Consider the following 18,505-nt stretch of genomic DNA (forward strand, 5'->3'; position numbering starts at 1 on the left):
ACCAGTATTCTCAAAGCCGTCGGGGCGGTAAAGCCAACGTAGTTTTTTAGAACTCGTTCAGCCAGGACTAATTTTAAATAAATATCGTTTCAGCCAGACATTTCGCAAATTTTAACCCTTCGCACTTACTAATATTGAGTGTTCAGTGCCGTTCTGTTTGCAAGCAACAAATGCTTCTACATGCCACAAAATGCTCGTAGCGGAACCCAACCAATCTGCAACTTATCGCGTTTGTGTGGATACTTTTAGCGGAGATTTGGAAAATAAACGCACTTCTCAGGGCTGGTGATAATAAATACCAGCACTGACACGAGGTACGATTATTAGTTTCGGTTTCACCGCAGATATAGTTTGCTGTTGGTACGAGGACTCCCCTTACCGAGGAAATATATGGGGAAAACGAATGCCGGATTGCTTCTGGGAGGGTCTGTTATAAGTTCAGGGCTGTTAGTGGAGGGACTCCACTGATTTGAAGCCGGGACGATAGCCAAAGTACAACTGCCGGATTTTTACCCAAGTTGCAGAAGTTGTTATGAAGTCCACGAGGCGCAAGAATAATTCATCATGGCTTCAGAAACGGCAAAAGGAAAAAATGCTAGCCTTAGGTGTATATATTTGAAACGCCACGTGCTGCCAGGAATGCAACTGCAGCGATTGAATAAGAAATAATTTTCCAGGTAGTTTCTAGGCAAACTTCGAATGTGTCGAGGAAACAGGATGTCATGTCCTTGCCAGAGGCACGGATCTTGCAAGAGTCGATAAAGAAACACCCGGCATTAGACGCCAACTCTAGACAAGCCTACTGATGCCAGTTTGTTACCTGCAAATACACATTGCACTGCAGCCTGCCTGTTCTTGGAAAGACCGCCCTCATATTAAACATTTCGCGCTATGACTAAAAGCACTAAACTTGTATGGTTCTTTCAAGGAATAGCGACAATTCGTTAAAAGTGCAATGACGTTTGCTAGCAAGAGGAAGATAACAAAAAGAATCAAGAAGGTGGCAACGCAAACTGTTGATCAGCAGCATTGAGTTGAAACCTCTCCCTCCATTAACGTTACATTCTTATCGCGCCTTCCTCGTACAAAAAAACTACACCACCTTAGTCAGCCCGCATACGGTTCATGCGCAAAAGTGGACTGCCCCGTAAACTTATGAACAGAATGGATTTCAGAATCCTATGAGAGAGAAAAAAAAAACGGGGCTGTTAAAAAGTGAAGTGATACACATGGCGGAAGTGTGTGACCCACATCCGCGCGTACTAAACGTTTTACCGTAAAAGCGAAGTTATACACCGATGGATTAGTAATGTTCATTCTGACGTGTTTAGCGCGTAAAACTTTCTGTATCTTCGGACATTGAGCGGGCCACTCTTTGGTGCATGAGGTGAGCACGAGGTCACGGGTTCAATTCCCGGCCGCGGCGGCAGCTTTTCTGATGGACGCGAAAAGCAAAGACGCCCGTGTGTACGAGATTTCGGCGCGCGTTAAAGATCCCCAGGTGGTCAAAATTAATCCGGAGCCCTCCACTACGGCGCGCCTCATCGTCTGTGCAGCGTCGACGCGTTAAACACCAAATTTAATCAATCAGTCAATTGTCTGAATAGCTGCTCTAAAATCTCGAAAGGGAGCACAAATCTGCGAGCGTGGCAACATCGTGTGCTTTCTCGCATTCCGCGAGAAAACTAAAAGGCTTGGAGGGCGACTTAACCAGCGGTTGTACTGTCAACTCTTGGTTATAAAACTTTTGAAGATATGCGCGACCCTTGTCGAATCCAAAGAACAAAATGAGAGTAGAGTGAAGTCTAGAATGGGAAAGAAAGTGAAAGCGCGCTTCTTCATTTTGGCCGCAATACTTATGCCTGGTAATAAAGCGAAGCTGATGTTCTTCAGGTTAAGGAAACTCGGCTCTTTCGTTAAAAAAAAAAAAAACTGGTGACTGTCGGGCAGCACAAACACCAGCGTGATGTTGCGAATGTGGTCACGAACGCTGACTCTACGCCAGACCACTAAACTGAGTTATAAGTCGCTGGTTCCCCATAGCCTATCAGAAATATCTGGCTGCTGCCCTGCCTTCGGCATAATTTCTTGCGTCGTCGAGATTGACGACATTACAGTTGCTGCTTCATGTCGAAACCATCAAAGAACGTGAAGTCTTCGCTGTCACGTTCTTTAAAGGTTTGAGCTGTGCGCCCGATTTCAAACGCGGAAAACGAAACTATACGTCTTCATACTATATACGCAAAAAAAAAAACAGTGGCTAGCGGGGACAACAAAATTGCGTGCTGCAGGTGAACGCTTTGATGTAAATCTAGCGGGTTTGCAAACCCTGTAAATCCAGCGTTTCCATTCGTTGTGTATATTCCTCCATGGCCTCGAGCTTCGCGATCGCTGCGCCGCCTGCCGCCGTTTCTCTGCGGCGTTGACGGGATTTGCGCTGCGTGGCTGATAGGGGCTCGTGCAGTGTTTTGGTTCTGTTTCGCTTCTTTTCGCCTTTATGCGCCCTAAAAAACTTGTTATGGTGACGTATTTAGGCAAAGAGTACGTTTAGGTCACTTAAAAAGCAGCTGCGTCTTCGTAGAGTACGCGATCGCCTGCAAGAGCTACCCGCGGAGGCGGTTCTCCGCGCTTCGTTGCCGCTCTTCCGGGCGTCGGCGACGGTATCAACATATCACCCCTGTCACCTCCAAACCATCAGGCACAAATGAATTTTACTGCCGCCTCGTTTAGACCTGATACTGCCACAATGAGTGGTTGGCGTCATTTTGCGGCGTGGACAACGAATGCGGCTTAGTTTCGAATATATACGTCGCAGAAAAATATGTTTCGGGGATGTGGTTACCCAATCCCGGACAATATAACTTATGGCTTTTATAAGAATATAAACCATGCGAAAAGGTGTATATTCCAAGCCTGTGCGCCGTTAAATATGTGCCCACACACGCCATATAGCAAGAACCAAGGCAAGTTAATGAAACCACGGAAAAATAAATTCTGTGCAAGTGCGGAATTAAGAAACATAATAGCTCTAACGGAAATGAAAAAAAAGTGCAGCTTCTGACACGCTAAAGACGTTTGTCGAAACTTAAGCCAGGTAGGGTTCACTTGACCAACTATACGCGAAATGCAGTGCTATTTCACGAGACATCGGTGAGGGGGAGGGGAGGGGGACGCTGTGTACAAATCACGATTGGTCGTGGTACAAATGCGGAGCGGAATCAAGCAACTACGTTTTAGTAATCACACACACAAATCTCGCCTTCACTTTCCTTGTTTTTATACTGCAACGAACAGCTGATCGTACGGCGGACTCATTTTTGGAAGTATACAGGGTAGGCTGTTCAACAAGCGATGAAAGGTGTCGTTGGAAGAGTGTGGTATGTGATAAGGCCCTCTGATTTCAGTTTCTGCTTTATTCTGCACGCTCCCTGTGCCATATGACGATATTTCGAAGAAGCATTTAGTCGCGGACGCGGATTATATTTTAACCCCGTCTCCGCGCTGCTCGCAGAGGATATATGTAGCAGGTGAAGGTCTGCGGGCGCGCACCTCACGACAAGACGACTCTGTCGTGTGCTGACCCCCGAGTATAATTATGCATTGTCCATCGTACTTACGTTGAATATTCCCGTAATTAACACACACTGGCTTGTAAATGGTGGTGATCAATATCTGAAGTATAATATTGGCAAACGTAACTGGTGTGCTGTCAGGTATGAGTGCTCAGCTGGTTGTGTAAGCGCACAAAAGCGATTTAAATCGTAGTGTATAGCCGTAGAATAAACATCTGAGGAACCGGTGGTTACGGAGAAACTGCGAGTAAATTCAGGTCAGTGTAACTACAATCGGCTCCATCATACGCCGGTTCCGCGACGCTGGCCTGTGACACACACCTGGCGCTTATACAGACCGAATATACCACACTAAGATCGCGTCAGAAACATTTACACTCTCGTAAACACACAGGGCCGTAGCCAGAGGGGAGGTTTGGGGGTTCGAACCCCTCCCGAAATCTTTTCCCCGGCAGCGCGTTAGCAATACTTACTGTTGCTTTTGGCAAGACTACCCCCTTCCCAAAACCCATAACCCCCTCCGAAAAAAATTTCTGGCTACGGCCCTGACACACCCCATTTGTGAACAGAGTGGCTGCTTCACATAAACATGGATTTCGAACGCCCGCAAACGGTAAATATCAGTCGTGAACGGGCCGCAAAAGCAGCGGCGGCACTGGGGAGCGGGACGCGGACTCCCGCGGCTGCTTTCGAAACGGGCCGCTAGGGGGATTTCAGTGGCGCCCCTACAGGCCGCGCTCGAGGCGTATAGCGAAAAAAAAAAAAAAAAAGATCTCCAAATAATGCACAAATCTGCGCTTGGGAGCGGTGTCAATGTCTATATATATATATATATATCAGGGTGGGAAGATGAACACCTGCGCGCAAACCCCATAATTGTCCCAATAACCTACATTTTATGGTCCAAAGCATGACGCAAGGCTGTCGATACTAACATCTCCAGGATTAATCATTTCGGACTTCTGAGAACTCCTGCTGAGCAGCTCCGTGTTTTTTTTCTTTCCTTTTCTTTTTTTGTTTCCCAAAATAGAATTTCTATTACGAGAGCAGACCAGGAGTGTCCTCAATAATAGAGACCGATTGATGATTGCAGGGTTTAACGCCCGACGCAACGCAGGCGATGAGGCGCGCCGTAGTGGAGGTCTCCGGATTAACTTTGACCACCTGGTGATCTTTAACGAATAAGATAGACCGTGAGACAGATGATGAATAAACATTTATTTCTGTTGTGACGCGTGATTCCAGGCTTCCGTTTTCAGAGCAAAACAAACTCACCTTTAGCGGCCTATAAATGTGTACCGAAAGAGCAGACTTCGGAGCGGCCATTCAGCCGCTGTTCTGACTTCCGTCCACGGCAGCGAAGCCCACTACTACCCGCAGTAGAAACCGGGGCAGGCCTCTTCGCTTGAGCGCGCTTTTTTTTTCGCCCCGGAAGTGGCGAAAACCGCCGTGCGGGTTTAACCGCGGTACGCATTATGTAACCTGCGCGCGGGTCCGGAAACGCTGCCTCGTGCAGAGTTAAAAGCGGAAACACGCTTCGGCCGGAGCCAACGGATCGGACACGCCTACCGCACCACCTGCAGGGCGTCGTGCGAGCATTCATTCATGGTGGTGACGCGACGAAAGCATGGTCAAACAAATAGCAGCAGCGGTCGTGCCGTTAAGTATTAAGCTGTCGAGAGGGTCGTGCGAGATTCAGATGTGTCCGGCACGTTGTTCGTTACACTGCCGCTTTCGTTCGCGCGTTCCCTTTCCATGAAGACTTGCACGTTAGTAATGTCCTCTTAGTCTGGTGCGTACACACTCGAGGCAAATTGGCTCACTGCATTGAAGGGGCTATGGATAGAAAATACTAGTACACTTCATTAAAAGGACTGGTTTGCTCCGATATAGCGGTGTCAGCTTTATCGCGAACTTCTAACTAGTACTGGAGATATCAAGGAGGGCAGCCAACCGCTTTTTGTAGAGTGCATGTGCTCTAGCTCAAATGAAACCGCCCATTTTATAAAGTGGGTAACCGCGGGTAATTTCTAAATAAATTGGATCATGATTTCGGCGCACGTTGAACATTCCCTGCAGGTGTTCTGAATTGACCGGCAGCCTTCCACTGCGGCCAGTCTTAAGGCTCGGTCCATGAAGCACTCAAGTGATCACATGGATGAAGGAATGACCTAAGGCCAAAGTCTGCGAGACCAGTTTGAGCAACTAGATGCGGTGCACCTCAAATGGGCAAAGTTAACAAAAGAAAAGCACATGATAACGACCTCAACAAGAAGCCTGAGCTTAGCGTGTCCACCTTTTTCCATCCTCTAGGCATCGATAGCGCCTCGGATTGTTCACGACCGTTTGGCGCATGCGCAATTAAATGGTCCGGTCGACTGCGCCGATTTGACTGGCGCTATATTACAGCCCAACGATACGATGGCTGCTGCCTAGACGCAAAAGTTGATCCTTTTGAACTTATTCGTCCTGGCGAATTTATGGCGAATTCAACTTATAAGTTTGATTGATTGTAGGGATTAACGCGCCGACGCAACGCAGACGATGAGGCGCGCCGTAGTGGAGGGCTCCGGATTAATTTTGACCACCTGGGGATCTTTAACGTGCGCCGAAATCTCGTACACACGGGCGTTTTTGCCTTTCGCCTCCATCAGAAAATCAACTTATAAGTCCTGGCGAACTTATTCGTCCTGGCAACTTGTTCGTCCAAAAGGTCATGACGTCTTGGACAAATTTGACGCAGGGCTAACACCTTTTCAACTTTATTCGTCCTGGAAGCAACCATCGTATAGCCCAGGTCAAATTTGGCGCAGTCGACGGGACCATCTAACTGCGCCTGCGCAAAACGGTCCTGCACAATCCGATGTGCTATCGGTTTCTAAAGGATGAAAAAGTGCGTTCGAGACAGGGACCCCCGGCCTTGGTTTTGCGAGAGTTCGAAGAACGACGTTTGACGCACCTTCTGGTAACCGTGATGTCAAAGGCATGGCATTTCCGCTCACACAACGGCACAGGACCACCTGCGTGCCTTTTGTGATTTCGCCCTTCCCCCGCACCTCCTTTCACTTTGTCTTCGTCGCGTCGTTTAAAGCAGCGCCAGGCGCCGGCGTTGTCCCCAGAAGGTCGGTGTCGTGCCCGAAGACCCTCCGGCAGCCGAAGAAGGCAAGGTGGCGGCCGCATTGTTCGCGGCCCTCCGCCATCTGCTCCCGCTGTCGACCCTTCGGCGAGGCCCAGAAAGCACGTGTGCGCTGGCCTCATTGTACGATGCGAGCGCAACACGTGTGGCGTCGTTGTTGTGCTGGTGTAGCGGTATTTCTTGTGCGTGCCAACGACCTGCAAACCAAGGCCATCCCAGTGGTCCACGTCGTCGTGGTGGCTTCAGAATGCCACCGGGTTGGACGCCCGCGGAAGCGTGGGGTCGCTTCTGTCCGGGAGCGATTCGTTCCGGAAGTGATTTCGTTTGGAAGCTTCCGCTGGTTTCCCCATCGCGAGGTTAAACGGAGTTCCTCCTTGAGGCATACTCTTTTGTTGTACGTTGTTGCTGGTCAGCCCAGCGTCGCGGCTATCTATTCACAAAGAAAACCTATGCTATTATAATTCTACAGGCGTTTTGTCACCCTAAAAGCCATATTCGCGCGTTTCTCTCTGTGGTTGTTGTTGTTGTTATTGTGTTGTACCATTATTTTTGGTTGCACATCGCCCAAATGCGATTGCAGCGGCCGGAAATACAATCGGAATCGGCGTAGAAGGAGTTACGGCGCTAGGTCGTTCGCTGTTTCTTTGACATTTCCAAACTGTGTGTTCTGCCCCAGAGGCGGGTCTTGAGGAAAAATGCGCAACTGACAGCCGCCAGGTCGCAGTCTTTTGTATTTCGCTACACACATTCTTCGCGAAAGTTTTGCAACTTCGCCCGACGGAGTCGTCAAAAAGCATACAAAGGCAAACAGAAGGAATTTGCATCGAGATTAGTTATCGCTTTAAAATGATCAGCGTGATTTTATTGGATTCGATAAAGCCGAAGTTGGATGGTCGCTTTTAACTTCTCTTTTTTTGCGCCGCCGGGAGCAATAAAGTATACAGAAGTGGCGAAGGTGTGATGGTGCTGGATTGAGCGCGATTAGCTCTGACCCGGATGCTGATTTTCAGGGGGCGGAGTAATGTCTCCCAGTTGACCTCCTCCTCCTCTTCTTGGGCGCTTTTCATTAAAAAAAAAAAAGCGAACAGTAGCCGTGAACTACGCGCGTCATTTCAGTGTCTGTTCTCCCTATTGAGTTGTCATTAAAACGCGCGGACTTCGCCTCTTGTACAAAGAAGCCACAAGCACGCTCACACGCACCGATCAGGGCATTCGACCGCGGTGTTCGGATAATAGGGAAAGGGAATTGAACTGGGACCCCGGGTGTTCCCTAGTGTCACGGTTGGTGCCGAAAGCGGGTGGGTGGTTGTAAAGCCCCTCCCTCTCGTACACGGCCGCTTGGCTTTGCGCGGTTGGTTTTCCTGCCTCACTCTCGCCCACTTGCGGACACAAACACGGGGCCGGTTGTCGAGCCGTGCGCTTGAAGCTGGTTCCCGCTCTTGCGTCGATTGAATAAGAGCGTCGTCCTTCTTTCACTGTTTGTGGGGGGAGTGTGTGCGAACGCGGGCTAATGGTGCGAGATGAACGGTGCTCCCTGGGGAAACTGGCGTGGGAAAATGCGCTGCTCGCTTTTTTTGTGACGGCTTGCACCGAGGAGAATGCGCGGGCGGGTGGGGGAGTGTAAATTAGCCTGGTAAATGACAGCAAGGAGCGGTTACTATTGCGGGGAAGGGAACGTGTCGCATGGAGACCGGGCGTGGAGAATTGAATTTTTGAGGGAGGTGTCGAAAATCAACGACGCAGGCGTTCGCTCGGAGTTATTTAAAGCCACTCTTGTCGGATTTTTTTTTCGATGTTTTCAGTTGATTACATCCTCTAACATGTGAAGTGAGTAAATCGAAGAAAAAATTGGCATCCCTTTTGAAATTAACTCACATTCGGCTACGAAGGAAAAGTTACTCTCACGGTGCGACATTTCAGAAGGATGTGCAAGTACTTCGTCGCGGAAATTACTACTCCGTGTTCAAGCTTTCCCCGTATATTGGTCGACTGCTGGACATACCCTCTTGGGGGTTGGCGAGTAATCGGGAGCTTTAACGCGCTAATGTGCCCGCTTGACAAAATGCACGAAAGTGTGAATTGTAAGCGGAAAAGCTGTCGAATAGTGCGTGTCACGTGACAACTGAACGTTATGGGACGTGAGTAGAACGGGTGCACACCAGCCGCGCACACGAGAACCTTGATTTTACGGAGGCTGTGGCTTGTGCCAGTCCTTGCTGTCATAATTAGTGTCGTAAGACGAATAAATAGAAGTGAGGCAAGAGATTCAAACTCTCTGTAGCACTGAAGAAGTTGTTAATGTCGCCAGGCTTTCCCTGAAAGGCATGTAATCATCACCAGCATACGTCCACTGCAGGGCAAAAACCTCTCCCATTAATCTTTAAATCTCGGCCCTCTGCTAACTGCGACCACTTTATCTCCGCAAACTTCTTGATCTCATCTGCCCGTCTAACTTTCTGCCGCCCCCTGCCACGCTTGCCTTCTCTAGGGATCCACTCGGTTACCCTTAATGACCAACGGTTATCTTGCCTTCGCATTACATGCCCTGCCCACGCCCATTTCTTCTTCTTAATTTCTACTATTAGTATGTCCTTAACACGCGTTTGTTCCCTGACCCACTCTGCTCTCTTCTTGTCCCTTAATGTTACACCTATCATATTCACCTACACTAGCAACGCACCTAGCACCTAGTAAGGCATGTAAGCAGACTTAAGTGCCTCCAGGAATTTTTTACATTCCCTTCCGCCTCTCTCCTCACTCTCTGAGTTGACGGGATACAGGCCGGAGCGGGAAGGTTGGCGCCAAAAACCATACCAGCCCATGCCACTGCCGCGTATCGCCCCTCCACTCAAGCGGAGCAGAGAACACGGCTTTTACGCGGCCGTCGAATACTTTCGAGCCCCCTACAGGATTAGAAAAGGAGCGTAGCTTGCGCGGCCTTCAGCGATGGCGTCAGCCAGCCCCTCGATGGCGACACTAACCAGGCCCTCGCGAACAAGGCGTCTTATGTATCTGATACTCGGGTCTGCTTGGCCGGCCTGTCAGGCGCTTGAGTGGATGCAGAAAACGCTCTCGCGATGGCGCCCTTGAGGAACTTGCTCTGTTTGCTTCACCCGTTCAATCTGCCGTGGTGTCCGCCCTAACTGTGTGGCGTGTAAATAGGGGTGTCCTTTTAAAAAAGGCGAAGGCGATCAGGGCAGATATGCGGTTAAAAAGGGCTTGCTGTTGGACTATCTATAGTTGGTGCATTGGTGCACTGACACCAAGTATAGAGAGAAGGAAGTAAAAACACGCACTGCCCTTGAACCGAGACAGAGATGGTATACCTTTCCCGATCGACCACGATCAAGTGACGTCATCTCTGAACCTTCTATACCTTGGTAATGATTGTATACGCGTTGCAGTTTTAAAAATCGCTGTAAAAAATTGAAACGCGCAGGCATTGCTGACTGGGTGGCGTTCTGTTTTACGGCGCCGCGCGGGCAGCGGCTTGTGTATGATGTCCTCGAGCGAGCCGCTATCGAAGGGCGTTAACGCCCTGTGTTGGCGCGCGCCCGTAGAGAAAACGTGCGTCGCCTTATCGCGCCAGTATCGAAGGTGCCTGAGAGTGTCGCGTGTGCACATGTGGTTCGCGGAGTGTATAGGATATTCCGTATCGTGAAAATGAATATGCGTGCGAGACCACTCGCCAGCACGCGCGCACACGTTTTCAAGGATCGCATGTATGGATAAGCGCCTCCGTCGATACATTCTTTCCTGTGGAAGAACGTCCAGGCAGGGCAAGGGAGAAGATCGTAATCGCTCAGAAGCCAATCTTGTAGGCCTAGCTCGAAATCAGGACAAGACGAGACGAGGACGTAGCGCTACGTCCTCGTCTCTTCGTGTCCTTTGTCTCTGTTTTGCGCTGCGTCTTCAAGAATGCTTCACCAACAAGCTTAAGTTCACACTCTCGTCGTCAAAAGTCGATATTGAATTTTTTACACAGCGCCGTTGTATGCAACCATCTTAACGCACGTCGCCTTAGTCGTCGTTCCCCATATATGTATGCTTGTGCAGACCTTATTGCCTATTCCATCACTGCCTTCATTGAAAGTTCCAAAATTTCCAATAGAGTGAGCCGACTTCGCGCGTGATTTTTGAGCGCCGTAAATGCGGCGAGGCGATCAGGGGTGCCCCGTACCCCAAAGCCTACGAGTTAATCTAGAACGTTTGGGGTTGTTCCGTTTGTTTGTTTGGCTCTAGACGTAAGAGTACGCCTAAGGGCTGACCAATGTCCATGTGGTGCAGTCTTCGTTGCACGCACGACGTTGGCTCGTAATAGGTAAGCTAAAACAGGCTTTTTAAATGCCTAAGCTTATCTATGTGGACTCACCAGGGAAACCCGTTCATCCTCCGTCTGCAACTCTTGATACGTGACGCTTTCTCCCTCTGTGCGAACGCTTTTTAATGCATACGCTAGTGCCCACATACTTTGACGTCAAACTCCCCATACTTTCCCCTTTTGCGTGTTCTTTCTAGCATTGCATGCGTAGAGCTGTGAAGGCAGATTTAAGGGTCTCCGTCTATTGTGTACCGCGCTTTAATGGTTGAATTGAATTTTCAGTGTTTAACGCGCCGAAGATAAACATGGGCTGCGAAGCACGCCGCTGTGGAGGGGTCCTCGAGATTAATGTCGACCACCTGGGGATTTTTAATCCTGCTCGCCCCTAGCAGAAAAGCAGCCACTGCGACCGGCATCGAACCCGCGTCCTTGGACCCGCCAGCACAACGCCTTTGCAACTGTGCTACCGTGGCCGGTAATGTTAGCAATTCATTGGTGTGTTGAAAATTCCCTAGCGCGCCTTCATACTTTGATATCATGCTGCCTATATTTCCCCCGAATAAAAGCCTTCCCAGCAAAGCATTCTTGCAAAATAGCGAAGCCGACATTGAACGGGCTTGGTGTTTGCAAAGCTGCTTACGCACTTATCCGACAATTCACAATTTGGAGCTTATGCAATTCTTTCTTTTTTTAAAAAAAGAAAAAGCCGGGGTGGCCTGGGACTTCCTGTCTCAGTTAGCGGCGCGCCCCGGCGGGCAGCGATTACCGCAATAATCACGTCTGGAGCTCGGCGTGTTCTGGCCTGCCGGGCGTTGGAGCGGAACGGCCTCTGACCTGTCCCACGGTCGACGATGGCCAGAGGGACGGAAGAGTCGTGGCCAATGCACCGCACGCTATGTGGTTAAAGTCTAGAATCGACGCGCGTTGTACAGCCTGGCCGTATTGTGACTAGAGGCCGCCTGGTCCATCTTACACTGCGATTGTGGCCATAAAGGCTCAGTGTTCTGAACGTCTCGTGGAAACTCCGATGTGGTGTTGCGAGGAGCTTGCGAAGGCAGTAGTGTAGTCGCCGCACCAGTTTGGAATAGTTCCTCTGTGAGGTCACGTGCCATTCTTAAAAGCGTTGTCCAGACACTGTTAGCTGTACAAAAGTGCGCGGCTTAGGTCACGTTATGTTTCAGCTTTCCAGTCAGGGGTTAGTTTGGTATGCTGACTGCCTGCGTCACCAGAGATAGATATGGCCACGGTCCGGGCCGTAGCCAAAACTTTTTCTCGGAGGGGTTGTGGGTTATGGGAAGGGGTAGTTTTGCCGAAAGCAACAGTAAGTATTGCTTACGTGCTGCCTGGAAAATATTTCGCGAGGGTTCGCTTAATACCTCGCCAAGATTGGACAGCCAATTTCTCGACCCTCAGCCCAGGACAGGAGCGGTTAAAGGTCTACGGTAGAGGCCTTCGTCCTGCAGTAGACATAACTAGCTCGATGACTACGATGACCTCGGCTGCTGTGCATGCCGCCCTCGAGGCCGACTCCCGTAGCAGCTCGCGACGGGCGCCGGCTGGCCAAACTAGTCTACCTGACCACGCTGCGTTTCCTCTTTCATCTCCCGCGCTGCTGACCAGTGCAGGGCTAACGACACCGCCCAGCCACGGGGCAAGTGGCCCCCCCTCCGGAGGCGCGTAATTCCGGCAGTGCCTCCTCCTCCTCCTTTTTGCTGTTCTTTTCATGCGGTGGCGGCCGCCGTCGGAGCTGTGCGCGCTCTGGAACTGCCCAAACCTACCTGGCGTCGGCTGTGCTCGTGTCCCCCTTGGGGCATGTTTGGCGCCAGTGTGGACCCAAAGCCCTCCTCCGCCTCCGTCCCGCTCCCAACCAGCGAACCGGCCCTGCCCTGTTCCGCCTGCAGGCAGAGGCGTTGCGTGCTGACCGCTTTTGCTGCTTTGTGTCCTGCCGGCCTGCTTTGCTTCTTTTGTGGCGCTCGTCACCTTTGGACAGCTTGGCTCTCTGCGCCAGCTCTGGTCATTTTCTTGTTTCGTACTTCTCTTGTTCCCATCAAGGCTCCACAAGGGACAGGTCTGTTTTCTAGCGGGTGGCGCGGTCACCTTGCTCTGGAATGGCTTGCACTCTGAGTTATCTTCTTATTTCTTGTTGTTTGTGGGGACTCGACGTGGTCTGTTTTAACGAATCGAATTCCTGGTGCCTGCAGTTGCTGCCTTTATTTTATTGAGGGGATGCTAGCAGGCGGACGAACACCGGGCGGTCTGACGTTATCCGTAGCCCTCCACAAGAGGCCGGGCTAATTTAGAACTCCAGGTTACTAGCTTCGACGCTTAACAACGTCCCTTCCTTCGTTTTAACACGAAAAAAGCGGACTACTAGCTTAATGTAGCACGAACACATGTGACGGCGTAAAACAATCTTTCAAGCTGTCTGCACCGCACCTGGAACGCAACACCTATATGCTAACGGTATTGCACGAGGAGAAAGGACATTGAATGGCTTTTACGAGGGGAGCAGAGTCACCAAAAACTCATTTCGCCACTGCAAGTCTCTCTGGGCCTTGCTGAGTCAAATTCCGATGTATTTAACCGAAATACGCGAAAGAAAACGCCTTTTCGCGGTGATTGCTCAAGTGAGACAACCAGAAGACCTGTACCACCTGGTAAAGGGCGCAGTCTACACGCACACTATAAAACTTCTTTACACCCCTAGTCGCACAAAACGGGCGGCTGTTGTGTAAAGTGCTGATTCATGCATATACACAGCTTTTTTTTTTCTTTCATAGTTATTCCTATTTTTCCTGCACGATTCCACGGTATGTATACACTGGCGACGGTATAGGCAACGTCGTCGAATTACACTTCGCGAATGCCATACATCCATGTTCATCCAAGTTAGCCACGCGGTATGTCTGTGAGCATGCTGTTACTCTGCGCTATAGCGTCGACTTTAGGAATTGGGACATAAACCCTTCCACGGAGGCTCTCCAGGAAATGGGGAATCATTGCTTCTCATATCCAGAAATCTGGGACACGAAGCAAGGACGCCCCTGGTGGCCACGACGCGAAGCACGCGCGTTTTCAATGGGAAGAGGCTGTTTTTTGAATTTATCTAAAAATACAAGGCATAAATTGCATTTGTGAGAACGGGGAACGCTCCCAGGAATTACTGCGAACATTTTAAAGGCCACAGCACGTTTGCGCACGCAGAATTAGTTGTTCCCACAGCGAATGAAGTTTAAACAATGGGAGCCTATGGAAGCAGCTAAAATTTGGGGCCACTTTCAGCCACAAAAACGCGCCTAGTGACAACACAGTGGCTGAAGTGCAAGTTGTGTTAACTGATATAGCTAGAGCAGGCATTTGGCTTCCCTTGCGTGAAAACGACAAGTCATCACGCGGACGATAAAGCGTTCCAAATTGACAATTTCTGAAACACAGTCACTGTTATCGCCTAGCAGCTACATAAACGCGCTCTTCCTTCAGCGCTTCTGTGTGCCGATGGCCGAGCGGTTTCGCCTCGGGCACTTCGCAATGGTTTCGTTTTGCCGGGAAGGGATGTCGATTCCGGACCTCGGAGCTCTTTTTTTTTTTCATTTAACTTTGGTTGTGAAAGGACGACATTTTTGGTGACAAACGTTTGTACATCTACTGTACCTCGCTCATTTGCTTTGTAAATTTTTTCCACATATCCTTTGAAAGCCTATTTTCTCTGCTTATGAGAGGTGAAAGTTCGTCGCGAAATATTTTTAGCACGGTTTCAATGTTTTTTTGTGTGTGTATATCTTAAGGTAGCTGGCTCTGATTAGTTTATTAAACATACAGCAGTTATCAACAAAAAAGTTCAGGAATGGCAAAAAATATTACAAGTGACAGACGTCCCTGCGATAAATGTGCTAGGTAGCGCCATCTACGCAGTTCACGTGAAATAAAAATGCCGCAGTTGAGGAAAGTTACAAGGGCGGCGCTAAGCAACAACTCGTATCATGGGGGTACGTGCGAGAGGGACGATATCTCTCCGTTGTCTGCATTTTGCCTTTAGCTTTGACCGTACAGACGGAAAACTATTCCCTGATGCCTGTTGTTTCATGACCCACGTGCAGCGAAGGCGCGCATGTTTTACATCTTGGTGCTGCGATCGCAATTTTCTTTTAGAGCAGTAAACAATCGTGACAGGTGACAGTATTAGAGGGAAGTCATGGCTAAATATCCTAACCACCTCCGCTAAAGGAAAAAAAAATTGGCCGCCACCCCGCCCTGCGAACGTGAATGTCCAGCGAAGCAGTATCAAACACCGCACATGCTGATGGGGGGTGTTTTATTGTTACTTTAGAGTAATGGTAGTGATAATCGCTTTATGGTCGCTGTGGTAGACCGTCATTGGTTCTGCGACCATTTTCGCTACATTCTTATGCAACAGGGAAACACACGCGGGGTAAGGAATGTGCTCCCATTGCCGCCGGCGTGGTTATAAACCATTTTGCGGATTGCACTTCACACGAGAGTTACGAATGAGATCGAATGGCCCTTTCGAAAGCAGCTGCAACCTAACCTTTACCGGGAGCGCGTGCGAGGGTGTTTCCATTGTTCACAGGACCTTATCATCAATAATATGCGGTTTGATGCTTATTGAAACGAATTTTAAACCATCGTCGTCGTTTGACTGAGGGGTGCATATTTGTTTAATTACTTGGTACGTCCATGTACCCCTCTCCAAATCCGAACTGCTTCGACCGTGTCGGAATGGCACAATCGCATTGGCGTCGGCTACATATCGCGAGAGACCCAGGTTCGAATCCGAACACGAGAACCGTTTTTTTTTTTCTTCAGTTCACCAGCTATCATCACCGCTGCCAGTGAAAGTTGGCTTTTCTGCAGTGCGTTTTGGGTTTACACCATGACATTTTCCCACCAACGAGAAGTATACAGCTTCGTTGTAAAAAGACCGAAGGTTCGTCGAGGAAGGACCAGACTTGCCGTGGGAGCTTGTTGGAGGTAAGCCTTTCGCATGGATTAGATTTATTTTCGATTATGGATGCCCTGTAGCTAGTATTGCCTGCTCTGGCTATTATTTCTGCAGCAGTTACGGTAACTTCGCGTTTCGTGCAGTGCTCTTTCTCCCCCTTTCCCTTTTTTTCAGACACATGCGTGAAAGCTTGTTCGGCAGCGTGCGACGTATCGTTGTCTGCGGATCGTCCTGGTTCCCACGTGTCAAGTGTTGCGCCCACGCACACCAGACATAATCGAATTAGCAGTTATCAAGCCGCTGGCGGTTTGTGCATACTCAAGGTCTAGTCATACAAAGGGCCGGATTCTGTAAACTGGCGGCCGTCTTTGGGAATGACGGGGTTTTGGCGTTAGAAATGCGTGTTTTCCTTGGTTCGGCAGTCCTGTTATCGTAGACAGCCGAAAAAAATAGCGCCGCTCCTGACGAGAAGCAAAACGACAGCTCGAAGCGACGCGACACTGGGCGCAAAAAAAAAAAAAAAAAGAAAATAGAAACAGAGAGCCATTTTGACAAGAAGGAAACGACAACAAGGAACGCGACGGTGTGGCCTTCGAGTCACAGTTATTTGCCTTTGTAAATATACCTACAAAATTTCGTCTTTTATTGCGGAGCTTCTAGGTGCTTTTATCTACTTTGCGTGCAAACTGAAGCTACTCAATTTTCGTCGGTAGACGGAAATATCGCAATCCTAAACGCCATCGGCATGCTTTCTGCTAGCGCGCGAGAATTGAAAAGCAGGCGCTGGCTGTTTAACGAAGAGCCATTATAGCTGTGCTTGAACCATGATCATCTTGTCCAAACATACTTTAGTGACAATGTATAATTGATCATTTCCTAAAGCAAACGCCCCATGCAAAGACAGAAAGCGCCGGACTGTTACATGGTCCACCCCCCCCCCCCCCTCCAACTTTGATCTCAGCATATGAATGACAATTATTCACATGTTTAGTAACAGCGTAGTGCGGACAGGATGCAGAAAAAAACATTTTTTTGTGTGTTCCAAGTAAGCTCAATGAATGGGCACCCGAGTTGCTTCGTCCAGCCCTGTTACAGACTTGAGTGTGGGAGTTCCCAGTGACTATGAATAAAACCCTGTAAGTACGCGTCATTTACAAGGTATTTCCTTTTTTTTTTCATTTCGTTTTATAAATTATCAAAGTCATTTTTCTTTCATTTTTTCAGTCTGAAAGTTCCCCCTCAGGTTATGCTCCTGGTCGAATAATATATGCATTAAAGAAGGGAAGATAGCAGTTTGTAAACCCTGTTATTATGACATGGCTTGACATTTCATGCTTACAAACTGGTTCGATTTTCCACTTGCTATGGGAATCACATTGATTTGCAATGCGCTATGCATAGAAGGAGAAGCTGAAATTTTAAGGATGTGCAATGCCGTCAGGATTTCCATTAGGGCATGAACCTTCCATCTGCTGAGAAAAATAAAAAAATACCCGCGCCTTCCCGTGAGGGGAACACGAGTGAATGCAGAGCATTGGGGGTCGTTAACGCCGCGTAAAGTCGCGTTAGGGTGGGTAGTTGGGTCGTAGTTGCGTTGGTGTTGGTTTGGGGTAGAGAGAGGAGGGTAAAATCGCGTTAGGGTGGAGCGAGCGTCAACCAAGGAAGGAAGGAGCAACGCAGTGACTGAAGCACGAGCGACCGCTAGCCGATTTGCAGCGCGCGCAGTAGAGGGAGAGCAGTACGGGGGGGAGAGCGCGCATGCGCAAGCAGCGCGTGCCCTTCCACGTCCCACCGCGCTGCTATCACGGACCTGTTACGCCGAGACCGCGACGGAGCGAACGGGCTGACTACGACGCATGCGCGCGCCAGCTGCTGTTGAGAGAGAGGAGGGAAGGAGAGGCGCACCTGCTGCGGACGCGGAACTGTTGACACCTATAGTCACCAACTGCTATAGTCACCAAGCACCAACCAATTTTGCTATAGTCACCTTTACTGTAACCGTGATTTTTTTTCGTTTCAGTTCCACTGAACGCAAGCCGAGTGTTAAGGGTTACTTGATGAAGGTTATGATCGCAAAATCTATCTATGTGTATTACGGTACCAACTGTTTCAGAGGCGGTCGTCAGAATGAGGTCGGGGATGTTAGAACCGCGAGCGGATTGGTTCACCATTTGAGATATAATGGCTAAGGCTAGGTTTATAAACTCAATAGACGTCTTCTTCAAGCTACTAAATTTACTATATTTCAGAAGCCGGTCAAACAAACGCAAAAAAAGCTTTAATTGAAGGTCAACGACGGTATCGAATTGAAATTTAGCGTGCGCTGCGTCCTTGGACGAATGACAGGCACATGTGGAACAGACAAAGCGTATGTTGGTGCGCAAACTTGCAACTGGTTGAATCAAAGTGTTGATCGTTACATGTATGCATGCGAGGTAGTGGTGGGGGTACAATCGTGGTGAAACAGTGCTCACGTGTGCTCACGAGACATCGGATTTTTTCTTTAGCATTGCGAT

The 18,505-nt window shown here is 49.2% G+C and overlaps 1 protein-coding gene across 1 annotated transcript in view; it reads left to right on the forward strand.

Annotated features, from left to right (window-relative positions):
- The window catches only part of Fng (Fringe glycosyltransferase), a 133,437-nt gene that overhangs the window by 1,273 nt on the left and 113,659 nt on the right, over positions 1–18,505 (forward strand). The window lies entirely within an intron of this gene.

The sequence above is a fragment of the Haemaphysalis longicornis genome, unplaced genomic scaffold, assembly GCF_048455015.1.
Source record: "Haemaphysalis longicornis isolate Haplotype H1 unplaced genomic scaffold, Haemaphysalis longicornis Haplotype H1 scaffold_5, whole genome shotgun sequence".
Taxonomy (NCBI): Eukaryota; Metazoa; Arthropoda; class Arachnida; order Ixodida; family Ixodidae; genus Haemaphysalis; species Haemaphysalis longicornis.